A 21,782-nucleotide genomic window follows, 5' to 3' on the forward strand; every position below is an offset into this window, starting at 1 on the left:
CATTGGGCTCTCTGCTCAGTGGGAGCCTGCTTCTCCCTCTGCCTTTGCCCCTCCCCCCACTCATGCTTTCTCTCTCTCTCAAATAAATAAATAAAATCTTTAACAAAATAAAATAAAATTACTCTTGAAACCTGCACAAGGGTGTTTATAGCAGCTTCACTCATAATTGGCAAAATTTGGAAGTGATCAAGATGTCCTTCAGGAGGTGAATGAATAAACTGTGGTACATCCAGGTAATGGAATATTACTCAGTGATAAAAAGAAATGAGTTATCAAGCCATGAAAAGGCACTGCTAAGTAAAGAAGCAACTCTGTAAACGCCACCCACTGTCTCATTCTCACGAAGACCCTCTCCTTGATGAAACTTTAGTCAGGCTCCTCTGAATCCTCTTCCCAGACTAAGCCTCAACATCTATCTCTTCATGTCCCAATTTTATCATGAATCCTGCTAAGCTGGTTGAGCCAGAATCCTCCACTCTTACCCAGGGGATGCCTCATCGCCTGGCCTGCCTTCAGGAAGAATCCTGTCAGGTCAGTTTAGTCAGAATCCCTTCTTTACCCCTGATGTTTCCTCTCAGTAACCATCCATTCATCTATGGCCTACCTTACTCCCTGATAATGAACTCCTATTTTTCCTTCTTGTATTTAGAATTGAGCCCAAATGCAACTCCCTTGTAGTAATGCCTCTCAATAAAGTCTGCCTTACCCCTCTTTAAAAAGTGTCGTGGGGCACCTGGGTGGCTCAGTCATTAAGCGTCTGCCTTCGGCTCAGGTCATGATCCCAGGTTCCTGGGGTCGAGTCCCGCTGGGGCTCCCTGCTTAGCGGAAAGCCTGCTTTTCCCTCTCCCACTCCCCCTGCTTGTGTTCCCTCTCTCGCTGTGTCTCTCTCTCTCTGTCAAATAAATAAATAAATAAAATCTTTAAAAAATAAATAAATAAGAAAAATAAAAAGTATCATGAATATTTTTCTCTTTAACAATGCCAACCCTATGACATTCTGGAAAAAGCAAAGCAATGGAGACAGTAAGAAGATCAGTGGTTGCCAGGGGTGATGGAGGAGGGTGGGACGAACAGGTGGAGCGTAAGATTTTTAAAGCTGTGAAACTGCTCTGTATGATACTTTAATAGTGGATACACGTCATTATACATTTGTCGAGACCCATAAAATATGCAACACCAAGAGTGAACCATATATAAGATCATCCCAAAATACAAAGTTTATTAAAACAAGAAATAAATATAGTATATTATACATCTAGTTAAGTCAGTTCTGGAAGTAATATATAGCAAAGGCATAACTGAATGACTAAAATGAATATAGTTATCAACTATGTCAGCAGCTCCCTATTTTTTAGGTACAAGATGGCCCAGTATTTTTTCCAGCAGAAAAATTCAATATTCAGTCCTTCAACTGACTAGGCTTCCTTAAAACTTGGAAGGAAGGGATAATGGAAAGACTCTTGACTAAAACCCTCCTCCCCTCTGACAGAGACAATTTCTCATTACCTTCTAGGGATGACTTTAGGATGATAGAGGGAACCAATGTGCACTGACTCCACGGAAGCACGAATACCATTTTTAAATAACATGACACTTTCTACTAGATGCTAAAGAGACTTATAAATAATACATGTTCTCCTGTTTCTTGAATTAACTTCCAAATTTAGAGATAACAAACCTTTCAGGAAGGAGGAAATATTTAATAATCCTTATGCATAATGTATGTGACATCCAAGAGGACAGAGTTTACACAATGCTTATTTCCAAACTGTAGACCATTTTGTTACATACTTTTGGGAAATCTCCAGTCCATACTATGTATCTCTCTCTCTCCTGACCTTTCTGTCAGGGTTAAACTTTTTGAAGTCATAAAGGCAGTTTTTCTTTCTTTTTTTTTTAATAATAATGAGAGCAGTAATAGGATTGGGGCTCAGAGAATATCCCATTTGAATACCAGGTTAGTTTCTTAATTACACAGTTTTCAAGAGAGTTTTTATTTATTTATTTATTTATTTTTTATTTTTTTTTAAATTCTTATTTATTTATTTGACACAGAAAGAGAGAGAGACAGCAAGAGAGGGAACACAAGCAGGGGGAGTGGGAGAGGGAGAAGCAAGCTCCTGGCTGAGCAGGGAGCCCGATGCGGGGCTCGATCCCAGGACCCTGGGATCATGACCTGAGCCGAAGGCAGATGCTTAACGACTGAGCCACCCAGGCACCCCAAGAGAGTTTTTAACAAGACCAGCCCATCACATAAGGCCAATCAGAGCAATTTATTACTTTCCTGCGTGATTTAACTGCATGAACAGCAGTTAAGTAAGGAGCTAGCCAGGCAGGGTATGCTTCAGTGTATACTGACATCACTGGGAGCTTAAACACATATGGTGTCTGGGCTCTACCACAGACCAATTATATCAGAATCTTGAGGAGTGAGGTCTGAGCATCAGGTTTTTACAGTTCATCCTTCTGACAGGCCTTAGAAGGGAAAAACCAAGTAAGAGGGAACTGAGTCACAAAATGCCACCGCAGGATGCTTTCCTTGGGTTGTTAGACCTGTGTATGATCACAAGAATTTTGAGTGTGTGATGGGTACCTGACGCAGGTCAACTCGTTTAATCTCCAGAACACCCACCTTTCAGGGAGGTGTTATCTTTTAGGAGACTGAGGATCACAGAGATTAAGTGACGTGCTGAATAACAGAATCGGGATCTGAGCCCCGGTCTGTGGACTCCCAAATCTGTGCTCATGTGCCCCCTTCTGGGGTAGGTGGCTGGGTGAGGGTCTAATGTGTGACCTGCATTTTGATGGGCTTATTCCAACCCAGGAAATCTAGGATGAAAATTAAAAGTTCCCTCGCACCGAGAAATTGATAGCAATGGGTGTCAAACCTATTCTAATTGACTTATGACAACTTCCCCTCAATATAAAAACTTCACGAGGCCAGCCAATCAATAACTGCCTCACTCCAGGGAAGTCAGCCAATCAATAGGTGCTTTGCCCCAGTGCTTCAAAGAGCTAGCCAATCAACAACCGCCTCACCCCAATGGAGTCCGCCAATCAACAACCGCCTCACCCCAATGGTAATAGAGTCCACCAATCAATAAACGCCTTACTCCAGTGCTTCGGAATGTTAGCCAATCAACAGCAGTCCCAATGGAAAGACGAGAAAGGAGTAAAAGCAGGGGCGATGGAAAGAGGTGATGCTGAACCAGGTACATGGCAGGAAACCGGGATGTGGGGCAAAGGGAAAGGAGGCTGATTTCAGTCTTAGAAGATGGGAAGGATTGGGGAGGGGGGGCGGCAGTGGAGGCAGAGGGGGGCTCTCCAAGCCAGAAAGGTGTGAGCAAGAACCAGAGGGTAGAACACATTACTAAGCAAAAGAATTAAGAATAAATGACTCCAGAAAGTCATTTAAAATAAAAAGTAAACAGAAAATGTATCTCTGGATTTTTTTTTTTTGTAAGTTTTTAATTCCAGTTAACAGACACTGTAATATTAGTTTCAGGTGTATGATACAGTGATTCAACACTTCCATACAACACCCAGTGCTCATGACAACTGCACTCTTAATCCCCATCACCTATCTCCCCCATCTTCCCACCCACCTCCCCTCTGGGAACCATCAGTTTGTTCTCTGTTAAGAGTCTGTTTCTTGGTTTGCCTCTCTCTCTCTTTATTCCCCTTTGCTTGTTTTGTGAAATCATTTGGTATTTATCTTTCTCTGACTGACTTATTTCACTTAGCATTATACTCTCTAGATCCAGCCATGTTATTGCAAATGGCAAGAGTTCACTCTTTATGGCTGAGTAATATTCCATTGTATGTATATACCACATCTTCCTTATCCATTCATCAGTCGAGGGGACACTTGGGCTGCTGCCATAAGTTGGCTATTGTAAATAATGTAAATAACCTAGGGTGCACGTACCCCTCTGTATTAGTGTTTCTGTATTCTTTGGCTCAATACCCAGTAGTGTGATTGCTGAATCATATGGTAGTTCTATTTTTAACTTTTTGAAGAACATCCATACTGTTTTCCACAGTGGCTGTACCGGCTTACATTCCCACCAACAGTGCAAGACAGCTCCTTTGGATATCCTCTGGTTTTGTTTTTTGTTTTCGTTTCTTTTTTTTTTAAGCCATTTCAATGTGAAGTTCAGTACCCTTCCCCCACCCCGCACATCACCCTGTATCCCAGCAGAGGTTTCATCTTTCTTTTCTTTGCCAACACAGGTTGGAAAAGCCACCTGGAGGCCCATCTGGAGGGAACTGCAGGTTGGCCAAGAGTTCAAATTCCACCCCTTTGGCTCAGGGGCCCAACAGGAGGCCATGTTAGTTTCAGTGAAGAGTCAGTTGCCTCAGCATGTAGGATATATTGGAATAGAAAGAGATGCAGCTGAATCAAGATTATTCCATAATAAAATTAGATTTAATTTTCTAATAGCAAAAAGCCTTAACAGAAGAAAGTCTGAAAAAGTACACTCTAACTGCTGAATATTAAGTGAGACAGTATTCTGATTTAGTCTAAGAATCACAGAGGTCAGATCCCAAGAATTATGCACATTTATCACTCCAGCTTAGGCAGTTCAAGAATCTCATTTTTGCCTTTGTTAACTATAGCTAATTAAGTCATCATGTAGGTCTAACCTACAGAAAGAAGAGCCACATATTTGATATTATACAGACAGATCCTATCTTAGATGTCCTGTGGCCACTCTAGAATAGAGCTTAGCAAGAACCTCATGTCATATTGGATAAAAGAAATCCTCAAGGAACCTAGCAAACAAAGCTGCTTTTTCAAGATTTAGGTGGGAGAAGATTAAAAAAAAAAAAAAAAAAAAAGGTCTAGAATAGCTATAAAAACTTTCTTGGCTCAAAAGTTTTCCCTAATTGCTAAAATAACATCGACCCTATTCTAGGACCCTATTTTCTTTCTAAAAACAATCCTGTTAACTGCATTTTGCTGGGTTATGGTGGGGTTACATACTACTCATAACAGCCCGGGTTCCTCCAACACCCCAAAATGATCATAGGTGTTTCCAGAGAGGTCTCCGGGACAAACCTGAGCCACTCGGTCCTAATGACAAAGAGAAGACATGAGTCAAGGGGCTGGGATTCTAAGCTTAGCTAAACCACGTTTAGGTCCACCGAAGAGTTCAGCTTATTCTGTAAAATGGGAATAACAGTACTTGCCCGGCCTCACAAGAATAGTCTTAATGCTCAGGAGAAGCAGGATAATGTAGTGTTTAAGAGGGTGAGGTCTGGTGTCATACAGACATGGGTTGGAGTCCTGCTCTGCCATGTTAGCCCAGCTGCCTCTCGTACAACATGGGATAATAAGAGTACCTCACTTGGGAGCTTGTGAAAAAAGCCCTAAGCACACTCTCCAGCACAGAAAAGACTCAAGAACAGGAGGGGCGCCTGGGTGGCTAAGTTGTTGGGTGTCCGCCTTTGGCTCAGGTCATGATCCCAGGGTCCTGGGATCGAGCCCTGCATCGGGCTCCCTGCTCAGCAGGAAGCCTGCTTCCCCTTCTCCCACTCCCTCTGCTTGTGTTCCCTCTCTTGCTGTGTCTCTGTCAAATAAATAAATAAAATCTTTAAAAAAAAAAGAATAGGAGCCACAGGGTACAGAAGATATATTTATATACAATAGAATATTTCTCAGCCATAAAAAAGAATGAGATCTTGCCATCTGCGACAACATGGATGGGCCTAGAGGGTATTATGCTAAGTGAAATAAGGCAGGGAAAAAGAAAACCATATGATTTCATGCGTATGTGGAATCTATAAAATCTAGAAAACAAAACAAACAAACAAACAAACAAACACAGACTCTTGAATACAACTGGTGGTTGCCAGAAGGGAAGTCAGTAGGAGAAGGGACAAAATCGATCAAAGGGATTAAATGGTACAAACTTTCAGTTACAAAATAAACAAGTCACGGATAAGTACAGCATAGGAATATAGTCGATAATACTCTAATACTGTTTTATGGTGAGAGATGGTGACTACACTTATCGTGGTGAGCACTGAGTCATGTACAGAATTGTCGAATCACTATGTTGGACCCCAGAAACTAACATAACATTGTATGTCGATTATGCTGCAAAAAAAAAAAAAGAAAAAAGAATGAGAATTACAGTCATAATTAAAACTCTCTGTACACTGCAGCATACTTTACAAAGGTAAGGTGGGGCTATGTTCTAGTGCCTCCTTCCTTCAGTCAGTCAGGATTCCCTGAGCACTTCCTATGCAGCATTCTTCCAAGGCGGACCTGGGTGTCTGCTCTCTTGTGAGTCAAGCCCGAGGCACAAGGAGCACCTCCACAGAGACACGACCCCTGACCTCCCCATCTAAGGCAGTATCACTGTTCGGGCCTCTCCTGTCCCGAGGTCATTTAGTGGACAGCTTACTGCTTTACTTCCTGACCAGTGCCACCTGAGATTGCCTGTCTGCCTATTTACTGTCTGGGAGGTCCCACGGTGTGACAGCGGCTGTTTGGGCTTTAGCTGCCTGCTGTGATGGGACGCTCAAGCATAGGGCATACTGATAATTCAAGGGTAATATACATCTGCCACCTGGGACATGGCTCAGGCAACTGAGTGTCCACCTCTTGGTTTCGGCTCAGGTCATGATCTCAGACCCTCAGCACAGAGTGCGCTTGAGATTCTCTCCCTCTCCCTCTGCCCCTCCCCTCTACACTCTCTCTCTAAATAAAAATAAATCTTAAAAAAAAGAAATTAAAGAAATACACACACACAGACACACACACACACACACACACACACACACAATCTGCCTCATTTACCCTTCTACCAAAAAACCAATTTAGCCCACTGCAGAAAAGACCAGAGTCACAGAGCTTTAAAAGACTGCCAATCCCACTTTGCAATATAAACCTTACATGGACAGAATAGAATTTCTTGAACTTAAGTCAAAACACATAGGTAGATAAGTAGACAGAGCAAAACGGTGTAGCTTTTTACCCCTAGAAAATTAACTTGGAATTTCAGAAAAATATGTATGTTCACACGTGGAATATAAACCTATCAAAATATATGTCTATGGGCAAACAAATGTAGAGAGTAATCATGTAGGAAAAGAAATTAAGACTATGTGAAAAAAATTATTGCCCTCCCTACCTTGATTTTTAACATACAGTCTGAATTAGTCAAATAATATAATCTAGTTCACTATGGGTCTAAAGGATTTTTTTTCCTTTTTAATATTTCATGCCTTCATTGCAGTCAACCAATTATTATGGAAATTCACTCAAATACAGGCTTTTAGCAGATGAGGTAAGAAAGAATGAGAGCCCCCCCAAAGGTATCGCGAACCTAGTATCTACAAACCTGCGAATGTGTTAGATTACATGGCAGAGGGTAATTAAGGGTGCTCATCAGCTCATTTTGAGAAGGGGAGATTATTCTGGATGGCCCCGTGGGCCCAAGGCAATCACTAAAGTCCTTATCAGCAGGAGGAGGCGGAAGTCAGAAAGTTGGAGACGCTGCACTGCTTCATTTGAAGACACAGGAAGGCACTGTGAGCCAAGGTAAGAAGGCAGCTCTAGATGCTGGAAAAGGCAAGGAGCAGATTCTCCCTCAAAGCCTCCAGAAGGAACACAGCCCCGCCAAAACCCTGATTTTAGCCCTGTGAGCCCAGGGATTGGATTTCTGACCTCCAGAAACGTGAAGAGGATAAGCCTGGGCTGCATTAAGCCACCGAGTGTGTGGCGAGACTCGCCACAGCAGCCAACAGCAAACCCACGCAGTGAGTAATTATGCTAAGGTCGGTCCAAAAAGGGAACACCTTCTACGTTTTCCCTCCTGAATTACAATGTCTTTGTCCCTTGGTGTCTATCTTTAAAAATAGTACATTTGCATTAAGGAGATCTACTCAAAGAAAGAGTCCCAGAAGCAACTGAGATACCGTATAACTTCCTTATTAAAGTTTCAAGTTGTGCTGTAGATAAAAGACTCGCCAGATGCCAACTAATTTGACAGGAGTTGGCAGGAACCTGTGGTATCCTGTGGGGGAACAGAAAGGCCAGTTGGTGGCTTTTTACAAGCAGGATCACTAATTACAGCTAATACACTTCCATTTTAAGTAGGACACAATATGGAATCCAGTGGCTGTTCCAACTCTCAGTAAGTTAATTAAGCCATGACAAGAGTCAAGGTCCTTCTACTTCCCCAAGGCACACAAATACACTACATGTAAAAGAGAAAATAAGTAACAGCGTGAGGCTCACTGCACCTTTATTCCACAGAGGGGGAGAAGTGCCAATACAAGCTGCCAACGGAGTGGTGGAGGGGTGCACGGTCGTGCGTGAGCAATGCCATCCACCTTGTCCCCGCACGACACTGCTGTGTATGCGCTAGCTCATCAAATGTTTACAGCAACCTTCTGAAATAGAAGTTATCTACAGATATATTCAATGAATGATCATCCCGGGGCATAATTAAATAACCTATCCAAATCCACAAGGCTGTGAAGGGCCTCGGCGGGGATTTGAAGCCTAAGCTTTATATCCATTATCCTCCATGGCCTGGGAGTGTTTGCTGGCAGCAGAATTTTGCAGCATGGCTAAAGAAAGAAATTCCAAGGGCAAGGTAGATACTGATACATAAGAACCAAATTTCAATTTCTTTTTGATAAATTGGTAAGTGAAAATCCTAAGGGAGAAAGAGACAGGAGCTCCCAGTCTTCCAGGTGCGATCCAGGAAGGCCCTGTTGGCTTTTTAATATCCCACTGGAGGAGGGGTAAAGGCAGACTAAACCAGATGCAAGGGAAGTTTCCCGGTTCCCAAACACAAAGTTGAAGAGCTCAGTTCCTCCCCTGGTGCAGGAGCAGGTCCACTGGTACTACTGTCACCCCGAGCAGATGGCCACCTCCCTGCAGCTGCTCCTGCTAAGCATGGCGGAACGGAACAGGGCTGAGGCTTCCAATGCACTAAGAGCCAGGTGGGTTATTTTGGAAAAGGTCTTTTTTATCATTTGTTGCTAATTTTACTGGATCATAGAGCCTGTGGCCTGTAAAGTCTCTGAATTTGCAAAGGTTTCCTTTGTGATTATTCCTCTCCAGCTGGAGAAGGCCAGGGTTTGAAATGCAGTCTTAGCACCAACCAGGCAGGTGACGTTGGAAGAAGTTGCCTAACTTCTCTGACCTCCATGGCTGTGTTTGTCGACGGGGTTGGGGCTTCTGTGAGGACGAAATGACACAATCCACAGGAAGTACCCTCTACCTGGTCCATGCTGGATACATGGTAGACATTCTTGCTCCCCCTACATCATGTGATGCCAAATCACAAGACTTGCTAGACTTCAGTGTAGCCTTTACAGGGATTCAAAAATACATTACCCTAGATTATGATAGTGTCATTTAAAAAGAGTGAGAGAATTTAAAATAACAGTAAGACCCAATGCTCTAGGGTAGTGTCATAAAATTGAGATGCCATAGCGCCATCAATCCTATTTTGGAGTTTTACCAAGAGGTCCCAATGGGTCTTGGGTACACCCCGGCTCCCAAGGTGGCTAATACGAATGATAAGAGCTTGCATTCAGCCTAGAGAGAATTTTCATGTGTCCACAGTACTTATCACAATACATTTTATAGAAAGTTGGTGTAGCCAAGTTATTTCCAAAACATAACTTTTTTTTAAAGATTTTATTTGAGAGAAAGAAAGAGAGACAGCGAGCTCATGAGAAGGGGGAGGGGCAGAGGGAGAAGCAGACTCCCCGCTGAGCTGGACGTGGGGCTTGATCCCGAGACTCTGGGATCATGACCTGAGCCAAAGGCAGACACCCAACCAACCGAGCCACCCAGGCGCCCCTCAAAACATAAATTTAAAGTATTTGTTGAGGTTTATTCCAGAGCACCAGCCAGTGAAACAATACCCAAGACAGGGGGTCACTGGCTTTTTCTTCTCCTCCTCTTCTGCTGCTCCCCCCTGGTGCTCCTGGCCCCTTTCCCACCCCCAGAGCTCTGCAAGCAAGCTCCCTTCCCACTGCGGGCCCCAGGGCTCCTGCTCCCAGGCTGCTATTCCTGGGGCTCTAGGCTCTGCGGCACACCAGCATTTCTCCCTGCCCACAGGGCTTGTCCTCATGACCCAGAGCAGCACTGACCACTTTTTAAAGCCTGATTACAGTAAGTATTAGCAGAAGCTCAAGCACACAATCTGCCACATGACTTAAAAATTGTGGTAAAATACACTTAACATAAAATTTACCATTTTAACTAATTTTAAGGGTACAGCTCAGTGGCATTAAGTACATTTACACTGTTGCACAACCTCCATCTCCAGAACTTTCTCGTCTTCTAAAACTGAAACCAGGCACCCATTACACACTAGTTTCCCCACCCGCCCCAAGCAACCACCATTCTACTTTCTGTCTCTATGGATGTGACTACTCGTGTAAGTAGAATCATACAGTGTTTGTCCCTTTTGTGCCTGGCTTATTTCACTCAGCATAAAGTCCTCAAGGTTCATCTACATTGTAGCAAGTGTCAGAATTTCCTTCCTTTTTAAGCCTGAAAAATATTCCATTGTATGTATCAACCACTTCCACCTCTTGATTATTATGAATCACACTGCTGTGAACGTGAATGGGCAAATATTTCTCCAAGAAATTAATTAATTAATTAATTCTTTGGGGTATGTACCCCAAAGTGGATTGGATCATATAGTAATTCTATTTTAGTTTTTCTGAGGGGCCTCCATCCTGTTTTCCAAAAAGCCAGCGCCATTTTCCATCCCCACCAGCAGTGCACAAAGGTCCCAATTTCTCCACATCCTCACCGATATGTGTTATTTTGTTTTGTTGACAGAAGCCATCCTAGAGGGTGTGAGGTACACATAATTTCTTAAGTGAACCTTCTTTTACTGGATCCTGAAGAGGATTTGTTAGTGGATGGCAATTCTCCAGAAAAGGAAAGTTTTATACTTTATAATTCATCTCGGGCTTTCTGCTGTACCCCCTCCCCATCCTTTTTTTTTTCTTTTTAAGTGAACACTATTAATTTTTTTTTTTTAAAGATTTTATTTATTCATTTGACAGAGAGAGAGAGAGCGCACAGCAGGGGGAACAGCAGAGGGAGAGGGAGAAGCAGGCTTCCCGCCGAGCAGGGAGCCCGATGCGGGGCTCGATCCCAGGACCCTGGGATCATGACCTGAGCCGAAGGCAGACGCTTAACGACTGAGCCACCCAGGCGCCCCTAAGTTAACACTATTAATTTATCCTTACTACCAGGATCAGACACTCCCCAAATTGAACCATATTAAGAAAAATACCTTAAAATGTGAGTTGGCAGGAGTTCATCACCAAGCAGCTAATTTTACTATGTGAAATGCCTGGATACAACCAGAATTCCAAAGACCAGACTAAAAGTCAATACGACTCATTAGTGCCTCGGAAATTTTCCAGAAGAAATAGAATTGGGAGTTCTGTTGCTTTAGTAGAATCTGGGAAGTGTTATTTTTTACACTATTTTTAGACATAATTTACCACTCAGGCCCTGAGAGTATCCATTTTGCTAACCTTGCTAACTGTTCTCGGTTTCTGCATGAGCCTCTTAGACATTCATCACGCTGAGAAGCAGGTTATGAACGTTAAGGCCTGAGTACCATCATTTTGGAGACTCACGGTCAATGTAATAAGCCAATTTCATTATACAGTATTAATTGTAAAACACATGGAATTCCAAACACCTGCACTGGACTTGGATCCAACAAACACCGCCTTGCACTGACCTGGAAGACATCACAGTAACAGGGTCATGAGACAAAGGAGAGCAATGGCAAAATACCCCCCCAAAAAAGCAGACTCATAAAGGCAGAGCAGGGAAGTGGTTGCCAGTGGATGGGAAAGCGGGAGAAATGGAGAGAGGTTGGAAAAAAGGATGAAAGCTTTTTAACTGTAAGATGAATAAGGTCTGACATACCCTGTAAAACACAGTGACTACAGTTGATAACAGTGTACTGGATAACTGAAATTTGCTAAAAGAGAACTTAAATGTTCTCACCAAAACAAGAAATAAATACATGATGTGATGGATTTTTAAATTAACATCTAGGTGGGGAGAAGCCTTTCACAATGTATACGGTAAATCACCACGATGCACACTTAAAATATCTTATAATTTTATTTGCCAATTATACATCAATAAAGCTGATAACGAAAAAAAGAAAAATACTCATCTAAGAAAATGGACATTGATGGCTTTGGCAAAATCTGACCCTCCGTTACCACGCCAAGGGAGTGTGAAGTATTTTCAGACAACGCATACCCACTGCTCCCAAAGTAGACACATAGTCATCGATCACCATTTTTAGGGGTTTATTAGGCCTTGCTATTTTTTCCCCACAAAAGTAACTGTTATAAGTTCAATATCTATTTCATAAACATATCAAAATGTAAATGTCATGAGCTTCCTCGGTTTCCTAATGAATTCAGCTACGCTAATCAATACCTGACCTTCTTTCTGACCACCTTATTATTCACAATCCTCTGCCTAATTCTGAAACACACACGAGTGAAACAAGCAGCACAGTGATTTTAAAAACACTATAATATCAAGGTCTCAACATTCAAATATAATTAAGCTGCCAAAATCATTTTAGTTCTTCAGATATGCAAGGTTTATGCCCACAGTCCCAAGTATTCTATGTTTTCAATTTTCCTATTTAATGGGGGAAGAAAAATTACAGAAAGCCCTTCCGTACCTAGGCCAGGGGATGGGGAGCTTCACCCATCATGCTGAGGACACAGCCTGGCCCAGGTCAGGTACCCAGTACATGGGGAGGGATTCCGGCTACTCTGGTTTTTTACTCACTACACATATACAACTACAAATGCTTTTGTAAAGATACTGATGTTTATTCCAAACGTGCAACTCTTTTAAGGATGCCTTGGGGCACCTGGGTGGCTCAGTTGGTTAAGAGTCTGCCTTCGGCTCAGGTCATGATCTTGGGGTCCTGGGATCGAGCCCCGCATCAGGCTCCCTGCTCAGCGGGGAGTCTGCTTCTCCCTCTGCCTCTGCCCCTCCCCCCCGCACCTTCTCTGTCTCTCTCACTTGCGTGCGCTAATACATAAAATCTTGGGAAAAAAAAGGATGTCTTTCCTAACATTTAAGAAAACAGAAGGAGGAAATAAGAATTTCTAACATCCATGCCTGATTTTTTGAAATAAATTTTATTTTTTAGAATGGTTTCAGTTTTCCCTACTATTAACAGACTACATTAGAATGGTACATTGGGACAATTAATAAACCAACATTGATACCTTATTAACCAGAGTCCATATTTCATTTGGATGCCCTTAGCTTTTACCTAATACTCTTTTTTAAAATCCACAATCCTGCCCAGAAGACCACATTACATTCAGTCCTCATGTCTCCTCAGGCTCCTCTTGGCTGTGACAGTTTCTCAGACTTGGCTCGTCTTGATGACCTGTCCAAGTTCTGAGGGAGACTTGTCTTCTGTAGAACGTCCCTCGGCTGGGATGTGTCTGGTGTGTTTCTCCTCATGGGAGCGGTGTTAGTGGTTTGGGGAGGAACAGCACAGAGGCAAAGTGCCGTTTCCATCACATGGGATCAAGGGGAGATACTACCCACATGACTCATCACTGGTGATGTTGACCTGGCTGCGGTGTGTCTGTCAGGTCTTCCCACTTCTGAGTCATTCTGTCTCTTCTCCACATTGGGCTGTTGGGAAGGACACCTCTAAGCAAAGTCCACCCTCGGGTGGGGCTTCCGCTCCATCTCCCCTCAAAGAGGTGGTGTATTCCACACAGGAGACTGGTCTCTCTTCCCCTGGTTTAAAATCCATTCATTTATTTTTATCAGTGTAGACTCATATAGATACTTTATGCTTTGGGCCACAATCCTGGATTGCTTATTTATTTAGTGGCTCAAACTGTTCTAACTAACTCTGGCTGCTGGGACCTCTTTCAGCTGGCTCCTGTGTTCCTTTGCTATTCCACCATCACTGTGAGTTTGTGAATGTGTGTGTGCGTTCTGAGTACAGCCTCATGTTCCGGCATCACGAGGTGCTCCAGGCTCGTCCTGTACGTCCTGCCCCAGGCCCAGAACCAGTACGTCTGACTTCACAGTAACCAGCAGTACCTACATCCCACTTCGTGCGCATTTTACTGACTCTAGCCCAGCTCGTGGGTCACAGAACTGTTGAAGAAAGTGAAGAAGCCATTCTGTGGGACGGCTGCTGTCTAGTTTTGACTAGCCTTCCCTCCTGCTAAGCAGTGCGGTTAACAATGCCTCTCCCTGATTCCTAACGTACCTGTCACTGTGTCTGCCCTGCTGACTATCCCCATCCCCTTCTCCCACCGCCTGCTTCCCCTACAGCCTTGGCTGGGTCCCATCCCCCATCCTCACTAAGCAGGCCTCTCCCTGATCCCAGCTACAGTCTGCCATACGTACTTCATGCTACCGCAAGTGTAATTATTTTTACCCTTGACTTAGGTGAGCCAAAACTTGGAAAGAGATGTCCAGAGCACCTCAAGAGATCCCAGTTGCTATAAATCAGGGCTCTGACAGGTCCCAAGGGGGCATTTAGAAAACTGTGGATGCACCTACCCTCCCCCGCCCCACGGCAGCTGGAGGTGCTGCAGAGGTGCTCACAACCTGCCGACCAGTCCCACTTCACACTTCTGATCACTGGCCCAAGCAAGCCCTGGGTGCTGCCCAGCAGCTCGCTCCAGGTCCTACGTGAATTCCCTCCCTTGGTCTGTAAGGGGTCTGTTTCAGATCTTCCTTCTCCCTCCACAAATATCCCCCGCCCCTTCTGCAGTCTCAGGTGAGGAATGACCTTGCCTCATACTTCATTGAGAGAAACAGAAGCAGTCAGAAGGAAATGCCTACCTGTGCCTGTGAACGCACCACTTGTCCCTTTTGTTCCTGGGGGAAGCATCTGGGCAGCTTCCAGAGGCCCGTCCTCCTCTGTGCACTGGACGCTACCCCTCTGCCCCTGGAGGAACCTGCACCTCTAGTCAGTAGTGCCCCCTCCACTGTGTCATGAGTACTCTCCTCCCTTCTGGATCATCTTACCTGCACGCTGACAGCTGACACTGTCCATCAGCCCTTTCTTGAGCGCATCCCTGACTGCCCCCTCTCAGTCTCCCTGCTGGCTCCTACTTTGTTTCGGACACAGAGATGCAGCAGTAGCCAGGCTGTCTGGGGGCTCCTACTCCATCTGCTTGCCGCCTGGATGATTCCGTCCATCCTCCTGGCTCTGAGCGCCATCTTGATGCAGGTCGCTTCCAAAAGTAAGTCTTCACCCCTGCTCTTGCCCCTCAATGCCAGACTCTTCCACCCAAGTGCCTACATCCACCTGAATGTCTAATGTGGTCCTCAAACTGCACACGCCCGAAGACAACTCTTCATTCTCCCCACCAGAAACAAAAAAGTCAACAACAACAAAACCCTCCTGTGTCTCCCACAGTGTTCCCTTCTGAGTAAATGACCTAAAAGACAACCATTCATCCAGTTGCTCATCAAGCCAAAGCTCTTAGAGCCATCCTACAGCCTCTTCTCACGCACCACCCACCCCACTCAGCTGACCCCTGCAGGCTCACCTTTGAAAAATGTCTCCAATCCAACCACTCCTCACCCCCTCTACTGCCCTGCTCCAAGCCAGCAGACCCTCTTGCCTGTGCCTTTCTCCTAACTGGTCTCTCTGGGCCCACCCCTCCCTGCAACGCCACTGTTGCCCTAACGACAGTGATTTGTGTCACTCCTTTGTCCAAACCTTACTACAGCTTCCCATCACGTCATAACAGAATCCAGAGCCTTTACAAAGGCCTCAAACAACTTGATCTTGGGCCCTTTTCCTCCATGCTCGTATCCTCCTGCCCCTCACACTTTGCTGTTCCTCAGAACCACCAGGCGAGCTCTTGCCCGCAATGCCGTTACCCAGATATCTGCAGCCTCTCTGTCCAAACGTGCCCTCCCTCGCCCTGCTCTCCCTCTCCCCTATCCCATCCCTGATTCAATCCAACTCTCTGCCAAGCCCCGCCAGCCCCATCTTATCTAACACAGCTGCTGCGTTCCCTCCATCCCCTCACGCTGTTTTCTTATTTCCCTGGCATTTCCCAGGAGTACTTCATGCATGTCTTTATTGATTAATTGTCTATTTTCTCCCACTGAATATAATTTGTTGAGGACAAGGACTTTGTGTCCTTGTAAACAGAGCGCTTAGGCAGGCCTGAGCCGATGCGTGTCCCCAGCAAGCGTCTGAAGGAGTGAGTGGATGAATGGCCCATGGATGCTCTTTATCAGTAGCTGTGGACGGCCTCCACCAGAAGAATCCCCTCGTGGGTATGAGATACTGAAAGGCTGCTGTGTCCTATACTGAAGTCCTGGTTTGCAGTTTGAGTCACATTTAAGATGCTTCATCTGAGACATTCTCACTCCTTGAGATAGCCATTGTTATTCTACATAATAAGGGCTCTTGACTCATGATGGAAGCCATAGAAGAATTCCAATTAAAATTTTAAATGTTATACTATTCAGCTACTTTGAGTAAAAGGATAAAAGTACATGGAATAGACATAAATATTCATGAAATGCAGATCAATAATGAAGAGTGAATCTTCCAACTCTTTCTAGCAACTGATTAGCGCAGCAATAGATAACGAAAGATGCCAGTTTAGGGGCGCCTGGGTGGCTCAGTCATTAAGCATCTGCCCTCGGCTCAGGTCATGATCCCAGGCTCCTAGGATGGAGCCCCGCCTCAGGCTCCCTGCTTGGCGGGAAGCCTGCTTCTCCCTCTCCCACTCCCCCTGCTTGTGTTCCCTCTCTCAATGTCTCTCTGCCAAATAAATAAATAAAATCTTTAAAAAAAAAAGAAAGATGCCAGTTTAGGCAAGCCCACAACACGTCTGAGAACGCACAGTCCGAGACCAGAGGACACACCTGGCGAAGATACTCTAAGTACTGTTGATAAAATTCCAGCACTGGAAAGCTTTGTATTTATCCTTTTGACCCCCCAATTTTGAAACACGCAGTTGAACACTGAAACACCAAGTGGATGTGGTCCTTTCAGCAGAGCTAGAAGAATATAAGATTCCCTTTTACATGAAAGCATTAAAGTTTGTAACTAGTGGTATCCTTTGCTGGCATAATAAAAGACTCTATTCTCGTTAAAAGAACGTCTGGATTCTCAAGTAGGAATTCTCGATTTTCACAGATTAAAATCTGATGAAATAACCTTGAAAAGAAACCGTTGTAAGCACCGTACATAATGACAAAGGGCTGGCATTTAGAAGACATAAAAACCCTTCAATTCCAGAAGAAAAAGACCAACAGCTCAATTGAAAAGCAGGCCAAGGACACGGTCCTGGCACAGAAGGGCAGCATAAATGGTGACTACACACCCCAAAAGCTCTGCCCCATTCACGATTTGAGAGCATAGTAAGTACGACGCCTTTTGGCTCCAGATGGATAAAAATGAGACAGATTGATTGAGACAGGTGTTAGGAAGGCTGGAGAAACGAAAACGGAATGACTGCTATGAAAGACGACTTGGACTCTTCCAGGAAGCTCGACATGGCCTGCCGTACACATCCTCCCTCCGAGTCACAGGTGAGAGAGAAACCGGCACGTGTGCATCAGGGGACCTGCCCAGCAACGCTCACAGCAGCGCCACTGTGACAGCGAAGAGAGACAAAGAACCCGAGCAAGGGGGGGGAAGGGGGTGTGCGGTCACACAACGCCGTTCTGCACAGCAGTGACACGGAAGCAAGCCTCCCCAACCCACTTGGAGGACTCCCAGACACCATACTGAGTAGGGAAAAAAAAAAATCAAAGGACATCCTACATGGTACCATTTTTGGAAAGGCCTGCGACCAGCCAACTGAACAATACTGTTCAGGCTTACATATGGATGTAGTGAAATGAGCTTTAAAAAGCAAGGGAATAGGGACGCCTGGCGGGCGCAATTGGCAGAGCATGCAACTCTTGATCTCGGGGTTGTGAGTTCGAGTCCCACATTCAGCATAGAGGTTACTTAAAAAAAAAAAAAAAGAATAAAAAAGCAAGAGAACAAGAGAATGGGCAGTTGGGTAAATAAATGAGGGAGAAAGACAAATGTCCCCAGAAGAATTCCAAATAAATTATGTAGCTTCTCTCTGTCAAGGAGGGGTAGCTTAACTCCACTCACTTAAGTGTGGGCTGCACTCAGACCTCCTTCCAAGGAGGACAGCACGAGAAGGGCATAAGGAGGAACTCTGGAGCCAGCTGGTCAAGGCCAAGGTCACGTTGGTAAGGCAGATGGACAATACATACCCTGGATATTAGGTGATGAAAAACAGCGCTTTGCGCCTATGGTCTCCAAAAAATGAGGATCAGCTAAATCCCAACTGAGGGACACCTGACAAGTGCTCAAAACTGTCCAGGTCACCAAAAACAGGAAAGTCTGAGGAACTGTCACAGTCTTAGGACACATGACAACTAAATGTAATGTGCTCTCCTGGACAGGACCCTTTGTACCTGGGAATTTTCCATCCTCTGAAGTGTACTTTGATATTAATATAACCATTCCTGCTTCTCTTTTGATAATGATTAACGTTTGCATGGTATATATTTTTCCATCCTTTTATTGTCAACATATACACATTACATATCAACTGTCTCTAAAGTGTTCCAGAATATGACGGGAGAGACAGAAGCTCCTCAGAGGATAGGACACTTACGTGGCCGGTATTTTGTGCTAAAATGGAGGGGTACTGTATGCATAAGTCAGGAATGGGCCAAACCCAGGGGTCCCACCACTACACAAAAGAGTTCAGAACCCTATACTAGGTAATCCATGTGGAATCCAGCTCTAATTTGGGAATAAGACATTTCTGGTTTATTTAGTTATATTTTTTCAGGGAAATAACCCAAGTGATCAGGTATTCTCTACGTCAGTCTCTTTGAGTTTTCCACTCCCGAGACCGTCAAAATGACGAGCTTCCCCACAAACAGCATTCACACTGCAAGCAAAACACCTGAGGGGATGGAACTGGGCCTCACGGATCAGCCCCCAAGGGACACAGAACATCTTCACAGCTCTAGAGTCACAAAGGACACAAAGCAATCATCTGGTTCACCAGCCGATCCGTCGGGATCCTGCAGCACTAGGAGCTCCAATTCTGGTCACCAGGATACTTAGACCTAAGGGACCTGGATCCCGAGGCCAGAGGGTGTGGGTCTGGAGCCAAACACATGTATGTATGTATGTAGGTAGGTATGACACCGCTGCCACCAGAACCGATTCGGCTACGTTGCCCTTTTACAAAGCTGTAACTATTTCACACCTTTCCTATGTTCCACAGGTAACCCAGGTACTGGCTCCACTGGGCAAAAGTCAGGGCTCTGTAAAAAGTCCCTAGAAGAAAATAAATTATTTCCCTTTCACACAAAATAATACAGACTGCTGTGTGATTTCTCCACTGACCCTGAGCCCCATTTTGCAGGAACCCATCATCCCTCATGCTGAAATCTCCAAAGTAGAGAACATAAGGCATGGAGACAAAGTATTAGCAGCACTCCTATTTCTGGTATGTTCTAACACACCAAGGAGCCCTGTGCTGCTTCCTGTTTCTTTATTATATTCTCCAAGACTTCCATGTAGAAGACCAGTCTCCCTTGAGGGGTAGTTCACAGTAAGGATCAAAAATCAGAATTGCCAATAAACACTGTAATCAGTTGTGGAATGGAGTTCTTCTTTAAGTCTCGCAGATTATCTACAGTGTGAATACATGAACATTCTCAAATGGAGGACTTAAAGTAGAAGGTCTCTTGCAGGAGGATGGATGCAAAAACATACAGACGTGCAGGCGCAGCTCACTCCAGGACGGTCTCGATTCAAGTCTGAGCACCTAGTGGCTCTGTGAGGAAAATGCACATTCCAGAGTGGTCCAGAGCACAGAGGGGATGGGGAGCTGGCACAAATGCAAGTCAGGCTTGTCTAGGAAACAGGAACACTGTACTGTGACATCCTCTTTACCCCTCTTTTCTTGCCTTACCTATGCTCTCAATCCCAAACTAGCCCTTTATCTCCCCAGGGCTAAAATAAAATCCAAGGCCCACATTAGCAGTTTCCAAACTGGCTGATCAGAAAGACTTGAGAAGCTTTAAAATAAAGCAAAAAAGTCCACGCTTCCCACAATCGAATCCCCAGAGCTGGGACCTGGGCCTGGGGTCTGTGTTTTTTTAAAAGAGCCTCCGGGAGGGGGAAGTAGGTTTGGGAAGAGTTCTGATGAAAATGTTTGCACCAGCGATTCTCCCCTGCGCCGGCATGTCTGAAGCCCCGGCGAGCTTGCGGCAGGAGATGCTGGGGCCCATCAGCCCCTCCAGGTTGGTGGCTCCCTCGTGCAGCCAGCAGGCACTGACTCAGAGTTCCCTGAGGCCTGTAAGCTTGCTTCTAGAAAGAAAACCGTGAGGCAGGGGCCGTGGCACACCCGTATCCTCTGGTCGCCAAGCACCTTTCAAGTGACCAGCTCCTTCTATGCCCAGCCCACCCGGCCAACAACAGGCAGGCAGCACGGGCAGCTTGTAGCTCAGGGGAACCCCTGGTCCCCTCTCCTGGAGGTGAGAGGCCAATGGGAGATGAGCTCCTGTGTTTCCTGCCAGTTGGGGCTGGAGGGGGGCCTCCGGTGTTGTACATACCATGAACGGTCCTTCCCACAGAATTCTGTGGGGTGTGGTGGCCAGGACTGTGGTACAAAACTGTCCACGTGGCACTGTCCCTGAACTCCGAATCACAGCCCTGGCACTCCTTGGGTCCCTCCACGTCCCTGGCCCAGAAACCAAGGCCTAGATGTTAACACACAGCCGTGAAAAGCACAACTGAATGGATGTCAGGTCCTCAACCCCATGCCTGCACATACACGACTTTGTCCAGAGGCCTCTGTTCCGAGCACAACTCAAAGCGGCTTGGAATCCAACCACCAAGAAGATAGGGCCAACGTTTAACAAAACTGTGCTCACTATGGAGTTTTGGGATGATAAGACGTAGTCATTTGACGATGGCCCGTACATAGCTTTCCCCACAAAGAGGCGGCCACCAGACGCAGGCTACTGACAGGAAAGACTTCTTATCTCAGGCTCCTGGGATCAACGGCTCTCCCCAGCTCCTCTGATCTTGGCGTGGAAAGTCTCTCATAGTCTTTGTAAGCACTACAGAATCTACAACCAAACCTCTGGGTAAAATCATAAGCTGCAAGTCCCCAAACCGGCTAAATAAAACAAATCTGGGGAAGGGGGCCTCAGAACTGTTGTACTCCCCACTCCTTCCCCATGAGCGCAGCCTTCTGTGGAAACATCCCACCTTGCGTACGAAGCATTCTGCTTCTCCCACTGGGCTTGGGTCTGGCCTGGAGTCCACGGTGGCCCTGGGCTGCTCCTGACTGCGGCCAGCCCACACTGTCCTGCACAGCATTCCACACAGGAAGGTCAGAGAGCCAAGGGCTCTGGACAGGGAACAACCACAATGGATTCCAAAATTGGGATCTCCCCTACTTCTTCCAGTAGGCAGTCAAGCTCAAACCTAACCAATGAACTTGTCAATGTTATTGTTGGTCAAGTCCAGCTCTCTGAGTGGGTGAGAAGACACATGTCATTTCACAGTGAGATGCAGGGTGGGCCCCCACGTCATGGACCTGGCAGATGGACACAGTTACCGTCCCCTCAATAAGCACTGGGTGATCCTAGTTTCCATTCACAACTTGCTTCTGTTAGTATTTTGCGCATGAACGCAGTTCCAGTGATCTTCTAGGGTCTGATT

The 21,782-nt window shown here is 45.4% G+C and overlaps 1 protein-coding gene across 10 annotated transcripts in view; it reads right to left on the reverse strand.

The window, feature by feature from the left end:
• NCK2 (NCK adaptor protein 2) overlaps nt 1–21,782 on the reverse strand; it is a 149,011-nt gene that overhangs the window by 41,696 nt on the left and 85,533 nt on the right. The window lies entirely within an intron of this gene.

The sequence above is a fragment of the Halichoerus grypus genome, chromosome 10 (genome assembly GCF_964656455.1).
Source record: "Halichoerus grypus chromosome 10, mHalGry1.hap1.1, whole genome shotgun sequence".
NCBI classification, from domain to species: domain Eukaryota; kingdom Metazoa; phylum Chordata; class Mammalia; order Carnivora; family Phocidae; genus Halichoerus; species Halichoerus grypus.